The sequence below is a fragment of the Castor canadensis genome, chromosome 4 (genome assembly GCF_047511655.1).
Source record: "Castor canadensis chromosome 4, mCasCan1.hap1v2, whole genome shotgun sequence".
Classification (NCBI taxonomy): Eukaryota; Metazoa; Chordata; class Mammalia; order Rodentia; family Castoridae; genus Castor; species Castor canadensis.
The window spans coordinates 139,732,571-139,746,908 of record NC_133389.1 but is presented as its reverse complement, the minus strand read 5'-3'; the positions used below and the strand labels follow the sequence as shown (position 1 = coordinate 139,746,908).

General features: G+C 34.7%; 1 protein-coding gene and 1 long non-coding RNA gene across 9 annotated transcripts in view; both read right to left on the bottom strand.

The window, feature by feature from the left end:
• The window catches only part of Gulp1 (GULP PTB domain containing engulfment adaptor 1), a 250,732-nt gene that overhangs the window by 214,568 nt on the left and 21,826 nt on the right, over positions 1–14,338 (bottom strand). The window lies entirely within an intron of this gene.
• Positions 1–14,338, bottom strand: part of LOC141422606 (uncharacterized) — a 42,406-nt gene that overhangs the window by 26,022 nt on the left and 2,046 nt on the right. The gene's annotated exons all lie outside the window — the stretch shown is intronic.

The following is a 14,338-nucleotide window of genomic DNA, read 5'->3' as shown; positions in this document are numbered from 1 at the left end:
TGGAGCAATCCAAAAAGCATTACTTCTTTTGTTATAGCTTCCCAGACTCCCTACAGCTGGTGCAATTAAAGAAAAGACAAAACAATGGGGCAGAAGGGCAAACGTGCTTTACTTGTGAAAACTGAGGAATTACAGTTGGTGGAGAGTCTATTAGTAAATAATATATTTGCTGACTCTGGTAGAACCTCTCAGGCCACCCCTGTGGGAAAAGAAAAACTGCAAACAGGGTAACACTGAGAGGAAAAACTGAAGAAAAATCTAGAATTATCCCTAGAAAAGATTGTGAACACCCCTCTGAATTCCATTCACTCATAATTCTTGTCTCCATTTTCCAGAAAGGTTAAATAAAAATAAATAAATTGAGAGAAGATAGAGAAGAATGGAAATAGGTAGAGTTGTAGGAGATTTTTGAAATTTAAAATATTATTAACCCTAGAAACAATTTTACATACTCTATTAGTAGACTTATCATATATATTCATCCAGTGGCACACATTTTCCTCTGAAAAGAAATCAGATGCGCTCTATGTCTGCTTCCCAACTTATGAATTTACAAAAATAATCTCTGAAAATTATCTTTGGAAATCAGTTTGCTACAGAGATTCCATTGCATATGCCTCCCATTTAGGGGCAGACCAAATACTGTGAACTTTGGACCACAGTTGTAATTCCAGCATTTGGGAGGCTGAGGCAGGAGGGTTGCAACTTTGAGCCTAACCTGAGCTACACAGTTAAAAAAAAAGAAAAAAAGAAAGAAATGAAGGAAAGGAAGGAAGGAAGGAAGGAAGAAAGGAGGCAAGGAGGGAGGGAAGGAAGCTGGGAAGTGACTCAAGTGGTAAAGCACATGCCTAGCATGCATGAGGCCCAGAGTTCAAACACCAGCACTCCCAAAGAAAGAAAGAAAAAAAGCAAAGAAAAAGTAAAGAAATTTCAAAATACTACTGTTTTAAATAATTTGACATTTATCACAAATATCCAAAATCCAGGTGAAACACATACATTTTAAGATAATTACTGTCCACGCACTGTACTTTTCTTTTTGATGTTTTGCTTTGTCTTCATTTGGCTCACTCACTTTTGGTTGCCTCTTCATAGTTCAAGTATCCTGTAAAATCTTCTATGGAGGATGTAGAAAGATAACTCAATAATTCCTGCATCATAGTTGACAAACTTTGTTGTTTCCTCTCTGCACATGTGCTGCTGGTTCCAGATCCCCTCAGATGCATGCATGTCACTAAACAACTTCTGCCTATACAATTTTAATACTCATTCTGGGTATACAGATACACTAGGTAATAGCAGGAGCAGCAGAAGTTTTTTGGTTGATATTTCCAGGACAGCAGAAAACAACTTTATACATGGTAAGAACCTCAAGTGATATAAATATTAGTTTGACTATATGAAATTGCCAATGTTCTATCATTTCACTTGTAAAATTGATGTTTCTTATAGCCCACATTAATTTATTTCACTAAACCTAACTCAGTATCCCAGTAGCCAGATTCCAGAATTGCCCACTCTAACACCACATTATACCTGGGAAAACATGACAGAGAAGCGAATAGTATAAAAAGACTACAATCTTAACCTGATTGTTTTTATAACATCTTAACTGCAAATTTATATATAATCATGTAAATAAGGCCCAAGATCTTAGATTGAGCCTGGAATATTAAGAGACCCTGAAGTTTAAGGTGCATTAACTTGATAGTGACTCCCTCTGGGTCCCAATCCTAACACTGCAGGTTTCATCATCTTGACTAGACCCAACAAAACTTGTAAGAAATACCAGAAAAATAAGCACATCTCTTTTTTCCCACAAACAAATAGTTCCCAGATAACACAAAGAAATTATTCCCAATTTATAGGCACAAGCAGAGCACAGCATACTTCATGTATTACTGGATTCAAATAATCCTGTCCAAAATGAGGAAAATTTCTGTTGAACAAAGTGCCCTTTGTTGGCATGGGTATCTCATCTCTCTATTAGTTCCAAGGGTATTCATCAATTGCATGTTCTGTACACTCAGGCATCTTGCTCTCACATGGCCACTTGCCAAACACAGCACCCTCTGATAAAAGTGGTCTCAATGCAAAATGCAAACTTGTGCTTTATCTGGAATCTGACACGACACTATTTGCTAACTGACCCTACAGTAAAATAGCTTCCTAGCCATATGGTTTTAAAATCTGACACAAAACACCATACAGAGAACAGAGTTCATTTAGGGCCCTCAACCACTTTAGTAAGAATCTTGCTTTGTTTGTTCTGGTTTTCCAGATAAGTCTCCCCACCACAGACTAATGCCTTGTATAGGCAGACTGTTGATCTGCTGGATTCTGCTGAGTTAGCAGCACAGGCCAAGAGAACTGTGCTGAGTCCACACAACGGCCACCATCTGTTGCAGAGCTTCTAGGAACAGTGTCATCAGCATGAAACTTAATGTCAGCCTTAATAACTAAGGGATTGTTTGGGAATCTAAAGCCAATGATGGAAACTTATGCTAGAAGGTCATTAACACCTGCAATAATTGAGAAGACTCTTACATGAGGACAATAAGTAAACCTGTATAAAGTGTTCACCCCATTTATATTCTGAAAGTTATCAAATATAATCAACATAGACTTTAGATCATATTGAACAGAGCCTCAGCTATGCCACTAACTGAAACAAAGGCATTCATAACAGGAACAATAACAGTAATAAAATGTAATAAAACATTCATTTATGTGCCAGGCTGTGTGTGAGCCTTTTCAATCATAAATCTTAATTCTAACATTAACCCAATAAGGAAGAAATGATTATTATCTAAAAGGCAACTATTTTAAACTTCTAAGTCTTGTTTTTATTTTCATCTGTAAAACAAAGGTAATTTCACTTATTTTTGTAGGATTTTGGTAAAACATAAAGATGATATAAGTATTGAGCATTCAATAGTAGAAATATGAAATAATAAAATATCTGTTATTAAGATGTGATTAAACTCTTAAAGCTTACAGAGAGTGTGTATTTGATGAAATACTAGATCCACACTCAAGACATACAATGAAAATGTGTGAGAAAGCCTCAGACATTTGCTCAAGTCAGCAAGGATATTGCCTTGCTGACTCTACAAACTTAAGGAATAAGCTAACAAAATTAAGGCTGAACCACTTAGCAGGACACACCATTGTTTAAGTCATTCAGCATATGTTAAAAGCCCTCTCCAGTGTAGTAGGAAACTGCTAAGAAAGAAATAAACATAGTCATTCTGGAGCTGTATTTTAAGGGCACAAGAGATTTTATGGGTATTACCTTGTTCTGTCATCTGGAACACATACAAGAATAACAATGAAATGAGTGGCAAAACAAACCATTCGTCTAGACAGGGAGAAATTGAGAATCTATAATGAGTAAAACCTGAGCAACATCTATTATCATGAGCTGAGATAAACTTAGTGTATAATTTTCAAGCTAAAAAAATCCACCTTTAACATAAAACTAGTGACTGTACCAAGTATGAGGTTAGCTAGTAGTTCCATCCCACTCAAAACCAACCATCTGTATGGACAGTTATTTCCAGTCTCTCCCTACATACACCTTCCTTCCCTTTATCCCCTGCCCTCTTAGTCAAAGTATCTCAAGGATAGATAGGATAAAGTGCCAAGAGAAGCTTTAGAATATACTGACTCCAGCAGTCTACAAGCTCTTACAGCAGTCACACAAATTAAACAAAATAATGTGGCTATGATAATAATTACTAATAATGGAAAGCTAAATTTACCAGAAAATGATCATTTTTTGGGGGGAGGGGGAGGTTCAGACCTCAGGCTGAACTCAGGGCTTCATGCTTGCAAAGTAGGTGCTCTACTGCTGAGTCACATGTCCAGTCCATTTTGCAATGGTTGTTTTGGAGATAGGAATTTCACAAACTATTTGCCCAGGCTGGCCTTGAACTGCAATCCTCCCAATCTCAGCCTTCCAAGTAGTTAGGATTACAGGAGTGAGCCATCAGTGCTCAGTTGAAATGACCTATTATTATCAACACCTAAACCAGAATAAAATGTCTTGCTTAAATAATGAATGTAAATATCTAAAAACAAAGGATATAAGAAAGCTTACCAAACAGGAAAAAAAAGTACTCTCAAATGGTTTTGAAAATAAAATCTATATATGTACATAGACATATACATATATAGTGCATATATCTACAAAGGAAGGTATACATACAAACATATATATATATATATTTAAAACACGTTAGATACATGTGCACATACATACACATGCATGGAAAGAAAACAAATGATAAAATAAATGACATAAGATCTTAATAGATGGACGTAGGCAAAGAATGTCCTTTCTACTATTCTTGCAAATGTATACGAGGCTTATAATTGTTTCCAAATAAAAAATTTTGAAAATAAAAGTGACAAAATATCTAACCACAAAATAAAATGAAATGCAAGTAAAATTTCTAGTATTTCTTCCTCTTGGAATTCAAGAAACATTAGTAATTACCATTACCTTGATCTAAAGAAGAATTCAAAAATTTTAAGTTTTAGTCAGTGATAAACACTCGTTCAATGCATAGAACTGTGGGTTTTATCTTACATGACTCTCTAATGAATAAATATGAATCTTGGACAAAAGCCACAAAGAAACTCAAAATTATTCTAGTTGGTCAAACATAACATGAAATTGAACAACATACAAAATAACAATACTTTAATTAATTTTTCTTCTTGTTATACAATCAGGAGTAGGAATTACATGGCAATCTCTAAGGAGTTCACCATGTACTGCCATGGCCTTGTACATTTCCACATTTTTGGCAAATTTGAATGCTCCACATTCTCCAAGTTAGAGAACTGTGTTTGGTACAATCTGTGGAATATTCTACTTTCTCTGCTTTCTGGCTGCCAGGAGTTTCTACTAATGTCAGGTAAAAGGCAAGGGAAGACAATCTCCCTCTTGTGAAGGTGGCTCCCACAAAAAAAAAAAATGATTTTCTGTCAGCAAGTTGACACAATTCTTACTACTGTGATTTCACTTCCCATTATCTTCTGTGATGGGGTTTTACAGAAGGTATAACACCAGCCACAGCAATGGGAGTTTATCTTCCAATACCACAAGCTATATCCATTAAACATCTTGAATGGAGCCTCTCAGGAAAACTCACTGGAGAAGACTTCTAACAAAAGGGAGGGAGAACCAAAATCACTCTTAGTTACATGATAACAGGGTTCTCCTGTTAAAGAACAGAGAATTTCTTGGCTGCTAGTGACTGTTTTGAAATAATATGTGAAGTACATTAAGTGTACTTTGTCATTATTATATACTGTGTACCTCCTTGTTATTTGGAAATTCCACTAGGAACAACCTTTCCTGTTGTACATACAGTCCTTAGTAATCCCATGGTCTCCAGAAGGCTTACTCCGTGCATTGCACAACCAAGATCACAAGCTAAGCAGACCAGGGGATGCATTAACCAGGAAAATAGTAGCCTGGATGGACACTTAGGAATTAATCACCAGTAACTTGTTATCCAGCATTTGTTAGATGAAAAGAAAAAGGTTCTTTGCAGAACCATCCTGTGATATAGTTGGTTTGAAATATCCTGCTTTCTAATTCAGTTGAAGAGCTAAGAAGACAATGATCATTCATGGTGCTCCACTCATCATCAGGAACATCCAGCATGAGGTGGCTGACAGTGTGAAGTTGCTGGAGAAGTGTGGCCTCAAGTCTGAATTTACCTAGCCCTTCAAAGAGGTTTCATTTGATTTAAACTGCATCAAATTTTGGATTAGAAATTGAAACATAGTGACAGATGGCTGGGTCATAGATCTGAGTCTTTTGCTTGGCTCAACTACTTCTTCAAAGGCATTCATTCTCTCCACACAGAAATCTTTGGTCAAGATGTTTGAGAAGGAGGGTAAACTGTTGGTTCATTGTTACAGGCTACAAACCAGTCTCAGATTTTCAGAGATCTCTGCCCCAAAGGGAAGCAACTATTTTACTGTTCCAGATTCATTACTTGTCAATGTTGGGGCTATGGCATGACACTTATGCTCTTTAAGTGCCAAGGTACCAAACTGTAAAATGTGTCAGAGACCCTACTTAGCCCATCTCAGAGTTGACTTGGGATCATAGACATGACACCACATATTCTCCAGGAATTGTAAATCATCATGCATGGATTTCTTCTACCCAGGATGGTGGTCCAGAATTGAAACAGTCCAGGCTAGTCAAACAAATGCCCCCATGTACTTTAGTCCTCTGCCTCTGTTAAGCAAACTCCCAGAATAATTCATTATCAGAACCAACAAAGTGCTGAGGGTTGCTCTATCTTCCCATGAATGTCTGTTGGTGCCAAGGTGTCCTCTACACTTGCTGTTAGGACCTTTGAGTAGACTCCAACTTCCCATCTTTTTTTTTTTTAATACAACCAACAATACACAGCATTACTTGAACCTCAGTGTAGGCTGATCTCAAGATTAATTAAAAACACTGGAATTCCAGGCTGATAGCATTGGCACTAAGATCTATAGTGATCCTGTGTACATGCAGAAGTGACCTTTGATTTGAAGGTTTGTGAACTTCGGCAATGGACTGTTGAAGCCCTCTGAGTCCACAGAGCCCAGATTGGATTATCAATAGAAGATATGATTCCAGCTGTGATGTAGATCTTAACAGTGGAGATATGACCCAATGGAAGAGTGTTTCTAGAATTTATCAGTTATTGGCCTTCTTTGGAGACTAATGAATGGGTATATGAAATCAGAAAGCAAAATGAGAAAATGTATTATTTTAGCATGTCAGTAGCATAATAAAAAGCTGTTATGTCAGGAAGGATATCCAAATATCTATAAAGATTTGGAAAATGCATATTAATAAAAATTTTAGCATGAAATAATTTCACACTTGCCATTTACTTCAGCAGATTAAAAATAAGTTTATATTTCTAAATGAAATAACATTTTAAATTGTTGAAATAATTAAGCTGAGGCACAAACTTAAAGATTCTTAAGTCACTATACCCAATGTCACAGAGGTTTGATTAAAGAGTCATTTAAGTGAGGAAAAATTCTCATGAGTCATTTAAATGTAGATTTTTTAAATATTATTTTTCTTGAAGAGACAGTATTGAAAAGTTTGTTGGCTCTTTATACATTCACTTAGCAATTATTTTTAGAGGTTAACGTTCACAGTGTTCCCTGGAAAATGGTTTAGAGGTATCATAGACTCTTCAATAAATTTAAGTAATGTTATTGGCATTTAGTCATTTACACATTTAGCCCTGAGTAAATGCAACAACGTGATCAGTGTAATCTCAGATACAGGAGGGTCCAGAATGAATACCTTCCGTAGACACTGGGATATTTATAATTAAATTTTTATTTTTCTACTTCTGACACTAACTCTCTGGACTGAGTTTAAGATAAATACAGCTAGTACTAAAACTTTTCCCTATGCTATGTGTGTTACAATATTCCACTGAAGATATGAGAAAGATACAAAAGTAGATTATTACTTTCTGGAGCCTAATTACATGACTCAATTATTTAAGTTAATAATACATTTTTGCATATTCTATTTGCTAACATGCTAAATTGTCTGATAACTTTCTGTACGTACAAGGAATATCACAAAAAAATGAAAGATTGGGACTAGTAGTTTATGCCTGAAATCTCAGCTTCACAGGAGGAGAAGGGAGGAAGAATACAGTCTAAGTCCACCTAGCAAAAGCTCAAGAGACTATCTGAAAAATAACTGAAGGAAAATGGACTGAGGGGTATAGCTCAAGCAGCCTAGCAAGTGTGAGTCTCTGAGCTCAACCCCAGTACTGCCAAAAAATAAAAAATAAAACAATGGGATGCCTTATAGCCTCTCAAAACTACGCCACAGCAATTCTCCCTTTAAAAACTAGAAATTGTCATTAAGACGCCTAAGTTATCCCAAATGGCTCTGAATGACTGTAGTTCATGCAAAGTTGGAAGATATAGGAATGTGGTGACAGTAAAAGCAAACATTTTTTCCCTCAGATTTGTGCAATCATGAACTCTCATATTTATATATATACACACACATACACACATGCACACACACACACACCCACACACAAGTAATCTTCAGGCATCTCCTCAAGGATGCATTTTCATTCTCACACACAAACTCCTTAATTGTACTTTTTTTTTTTGGAGAAGGAAGTTCTTTCTCTGTGGGTGGCAAAAACATTGAGATTCTTCAGGATATTGTTTGAATAAATATTAAAATAACATGTCTTCATAAGTAAGCAGTTATTTATCCTTCAAACACCTAGTTATTGTCAACTACAACTTTCCATGCAAGGAACAGAGCCCCTAGAATATAAAAGAACTCATACCCAATATAGTCCCTGCTCAGGACAGTTATAAGGAATAAATCAAAAATCAGATAGGCCTGACTCTGTAATCCAAGCCTTTTCTCTGCACGAGACTACAGTAGAGCCATAAAAGAGACTACAGGAGAGCCATAAAAAGTAAAATGAAATTAAATAAATACAAACTACAAGGGCACTTCAGGAAGAAGAAGGATATTATACCTGTTTGTGGAGTATTCAAAGAAAACCCAAGACACTGAAGGTAAGAGGCAAAATATGAGCTAAACCTGGAAGGGAGTATAGCTATTGACGACAAATGAATTTTTATTAGTTTTTAGAAAACTCAGTGAAAGAGAAGAGAGGACAACAAAAGCAAAGACAAAATCCCTTAAAGATACAATGATTGTTCAGTTTGTATAGAGTATGGGAGTAATCAGATCATATAAGGACAGGGCAGATGGTGGAATGAACCGAGTAGAGATAAAGAGGTCTTAACAAAAGTCAGCATTCTGAAGGCTTTTGACCAGGATGAAACATGGTCAGAGCTGCAATGAAAAAGAGTAAGAAAATAGAAAAAGCTGAGAAAAAAGTTGAGAATTCCAAGCTACCAGGCAAAAGGTATTCAAGGCCAAAATTGGGGTCAGGGAAGTGGTAAGGATGGAAATTGGCTGACTAATACACCCCTCAGCCACATAGTCTACAGTTTCAAATAAATGTGCCTTTACTACAAAGAACTGAGTGAGAGTAGCATAAAAAGAAACTTCAGTCAATATACATTTCCAAAATAAACCTCCAAGAAACAGCTGAAATAACAAAGAACTGCAGTGTTGTGAGAAACTGAGAAATAGCTACAGAAACACCTGGTCAAGAATTGCTACAAATTTGGATTATCACAAACCACAATGAACATTATACCCCATCACGTGTTATAAACTGTCTTTGATGGCATTCCTGAGGAGATCTAGAATTAAACAACTGTAATAAGCTTCAGCACTCTGCTGAAAGTAGGGCAGTACTAAAGTTTATGTCATGACCATAAAGCAAAGTGAAGACGTCGTATCATTACCTTGGCAACACCCGCAGTGCCAATGCCACTCTCCTCCCCAGCACCCGGGAAGAGTTCTAAGGCTAACCTAGAATTGTGTTCTGTAATGATTAATACTGGTTAGAAGTCCCTGCTTATAAATTTAAAAATAATGAAGCTGAACAGCTTGTTAACATGTTCTGGAAGATTCCTACTTAAAATCTGTAGCTTCTGTGAATCAAAGGATAAGCTTTAGAATGACAAATTTGTTCCCTCATTTAGTGGTAGGTGGGTGATACTTTATATGATGTCAAGTGATTCCTGAATAATCTTTTAACTCTATAACCTTTTTTACTTTACTATTTCCCTTAATGGCTTAAATACATTTAAGATTTAAATATATTTAAGTTTTAAAAAGATTTGAATAAAAAATTAAAATCTGTGCTAGTGGTATTCATATATTATCTATCTCATGACACTACACATAAATTCCCTATCCAATGCAGTTAGTGACAGATATAATTACCAGAACACTAGTTTTTAGTTATTTTACTTGTTCTCCAGTTCATGGAAAATTGGGTTTATGACTTCAGTTAGAATTGGTATTAGTATTAAATACCATAATAATTTCTAGATATGATTTAAATTAGTTTGAAAACAAAAAACACTTCAACTCTCTGTTGGATTTGCTATTTTCAAATCTTTTTAAATTGGCTTGAGGTGTTTAAAATAGAAATTACAAAGCAGAATCAGAAATTACAGACTTGTAGATCAATGTATTAAAAATAAAAATAAGTTGATATACTAAAGTGAATACAATGCTTGATTTTCACACTCGAATTTTCACTTTACACAAAGGTGAACATTCTTTCTATAAAGGAAATGATTTAGCTGTGTATTGTGGAAAGCTCGAAATAGGTAGTTTTTTAAAAATAGTCCATAATAGAAATTTTTCTTAAAGTCAACAGGAAATTTATTAAACATGAATATATACTAAAGACGGAAATAAGAACATTAAGTATAAAAATACAGGAAACTTTTTTTTTAAGTAGTCTAAATTTCATTGTCTAGGATTGTTTTGTTATTTGCTGGTTCTTCTGTGGGAGGAGTACATGAAAATTTTAAATTATAAGAATAGATGTTACCAGAAAACAACTCCTAGATAGTCCATAAGACAGGCTTTTCATTATTAAAGTACTTTCACTGAGTTTTCAAAATGTTAAATAAAATATTAAAATTTTAGTTTGTTATTTCCATTTAAATTAAAGATTGCTCACATTTGTAGACTAGAAAATAAATGTTGAGGGATAAGATGTGAAAAAATCCGTACTTTACTATGGAACAACTATTCTGGAAGTTCCATTTGTTTTGGTTTTTAACAAATGAAAAGCATATTTTCATGTATGTTGCCTTGCATTCATCTAATTGCATATTTTTAAGTACCAAAAAATAAAGTAGTGAATGGACTTAAGACATAAGAAAGAAGTTGTAATTTCAGGATTTCATATTATTAATGTTCATAGAGACAGGTGATGACTTTTTTCTTTAAGTTGGATAGGACTTTCCATCAGCAATGTTTTTGGTTTCCTAACTCTATCTATGTCAACATATATGCAAGTGGAGTGAAAGTTTAATAACATACTTATGACAACTTTAATCACACTTCATAAAATGTTATGGGGTCATTCAGGGATAGCTATCTGTCCCTGAAAAAAATATCAGAAAAATTATGAGTTAGTGATGCTACAAAAATCATAATTATCTACCTGGGTAACTTTGCCTTCTCACTCCCCAGGAACCTTTAGCAACATTGGGAATCTTTTTTCCCCCAAGGTCATTTGAAAATGTCTGGAGACATCTTTCATTGTGACAACTAGGGCACCGTATTGGCATCTAATAGGTAGAGATGTTATTAAGCACTCTGCAATACACAGGGTATCTCCCTTGACAACAAAGACCTTCATGCCTGAAATGTAAATATTGCCAAGGCTGAGAAGCCCTGTTCTAAACTCATCACCCTCAAATGTGCTACCAAATATGAGGGATGAAGACAGAAATAAATAGGAAGAGCAAAGGGTCAAATGAGAGGGAGAAGATAAAAAAAAAGAGATCAGAATTGATGAAAGAAAAATCTGAAGTATTCTAAGAAATATTTGCTCTATGGTTAGTATAAAAAATAAAATATGGAGCCATACTGTAGTAATCATAATTACCATACAAAAATAATGTGGACAAAGTAGGCCTATCAGGTAAGCAGATTTCTATATTTTAAAGCTACATTTCTGGCTTCATGAACAAACTTACTTTATACTATTATTTTTTGTTCTTGCAGACGTGTCTTCCATTCCTCAAAAGTGCTTCACAAAGAAAATGCTAGAGTAAGCAAGGGAGACCACTGTGGGCAGAAGTGGTAACTACTTGGGTGGATTTGAACAAAATAATAAAGTGTGACCTTCAGCTGTACAAGCAAATCTCCTTAATTCCAAAGAATGTGATTTCCTCCAACCCAAGTTAAAAGAATGTGCATTATGATTCTTTTTTTTTTTTAATTTTTAACATCAAAGATTGTACATGCTTGGAAACAGAATTTTGGGCTGAAATGATGCATACTAAACTAATAACAGTTTTTGCCTTTAAGAAGCCTAGGTGTGAAGGGGGCATGAAGAATCATTTCATATTTTGCTATGTCTTGTAAGTGTCTTTATTTTTTATAATGAGGCTGAATTTATATGTAACCACTTTTGAGTTTTGTGAAGAATAAGTTTTCCCAAAAGCAAAAAAAACTAAAATTCTCCTTATAGTTATAAAACATTTACACAAACTCTGAAATGATTTCCACACATTTTTATAACTTTTATGAATTACTAATTCATTAAAATAATACACATGCAATCATTAGTGAAATTCTCCATTCTGCTTTTCTATAATTCTAAGCTGAAACAACTGCACTTTATAGTTTATTTTCCTCATTTATTAACATCATTTTATAGGACAAAATGAATTAGAAGAAAATCAGATATTTGATTCAACTAAAATTAGGCAGTTATTATAAAGTTTTCTCACTCATCAATTCAGGTAATTTACAATAAAAAAACCAAGTGAAATTTGGGCTGATGCTAAAGATAAGCTTGCCCAAGTATAAAAAAACAAACAATGAAAAATGAAATGAAAAACCATGACCATATAATGAAATCTCTTAAGAAATTGTAGCTTTATTCTCAGAACAGCATTTCTTGCTACATCTAATACCTCTTTCTATATGACACAATGTAGGAAAGAGTAACACCATAAATTACTCCTTATTTTCCATACTGAATTAGCAAATAGTATCTTTCAACACATAAATATATATATATATATGCACACAACCATATATATATACATAAACATATATATACATAAACATATATATACACATATATGTGTATATATACTTTTTTTTTGGCAGTACTAGGATTTGAACTCAAGGTCTCACACTTGCTAGGCAAGCATTCCCACTTGAGTCATTCTGTCAACCCTTTTTTGTATTGGTATTTTCAAGATTGACTCTAGTAAACTACTTGCCCAGGCTGGCTTTGAACCATGATCCTCCTGATCTTTGTGTCCAGGATAGCTAGGATTGCAGGCATGAGCCCCTGCACCCACTCAACACATAAATATTTTCATAGTTCACACTCCAGTGGAAAAATAAACTTGAAATAAGTAATTAAAATTATACAAACATATAGCCATCAATTATTCCCATAAATAAAACCATGCAAACTAAGTTATTATTAAAGTATGCTAAATGTATTTCTTTTTATGTGGTCACTGCTTCTTAGAATATGTTCCCCAAATTATCAGTCAAAAGACCAGTTGACTACACTGTATCACTAGTACTTCATTTCCAGTACATTTTGTAAAAATACATTTTCTACTCCATTAACTGAAAAGAACCACATACTTAGGACTGAAGTCCTCATCTAGGTCTGTATGTATATATCATCTCAAATAATCAATAGAAAAAAAAGACAGTGAGAAGTTACATCATTCCTTCATATGGAATGAGATGAGGTAGTGAGATGGTGCATGGCCAGTAGGAGCTCAGCTTATTATCTGTTAATGTCTCTGAGATAAAATCTAATTTTGTCAAATATTGACACTCAAGTAATGGATCAACAAGGGTCAATGTACAGGTGCATCCCTGTCCCAATTCATTACCTGACATTTGCATGTTTCCAACAGCTTTTCACAATGTATTATTTTAGTATAATTCTTTTGAATGGGGCACATGTTATCTAATGGAAACTAGATCTTAAAGCCCTTGTTTCTTCATTTGCTCAACAAATACTTGAAGGCCTATTGTGCCAGGCACCGTTATGAGTTCTGGGTCCCTCAGAATAAAAAAATCCCTGCACTTCTTCCATTCCAGTGGGCAAGACATACAAGCATGATAAATAATTACATTATATACTAAAGTAGATGATGAGACTACTGAGAAAATTAAATAAGGATATATGCAAAGTACCATGGAGGTGTGGTTTTAAATACAGTGGTCAGGGTAGGCCTCCCTGTGAAGGTGATTTCTGAGGAAAGGGCGCAAGGGGAAGAAATGAGCTACAAAGACACCTGGGAACCAGCATTCAAGGAAGCCTGAATCGCGAGTGTTGTAATCAGAAAGGTACCAAGAGGCCAAAGCATGTGGGACTTTCTAGGCAATTACTTCTCCTCTATGTGAAATGGAACCATAGGAAAGTTTTCTGTAATTAAATGACATAATGCAGGATACAGGACACTAAAATGTAAACAAACAAGCCAAAAAAAAAAAAAAAAACACACATGCAACAATGAATGCTATCATTTTAATATTAAAATCTACCAAAATTAGCTCTGCATTAGGTCTATTAAGAAAAAAAAAAAACTCTACCAAAAGGCAAACCTACTAGGCAAAAAGTCAAAAAACAGTGTAAAAAAAAAAAATCATAAAGAAGCC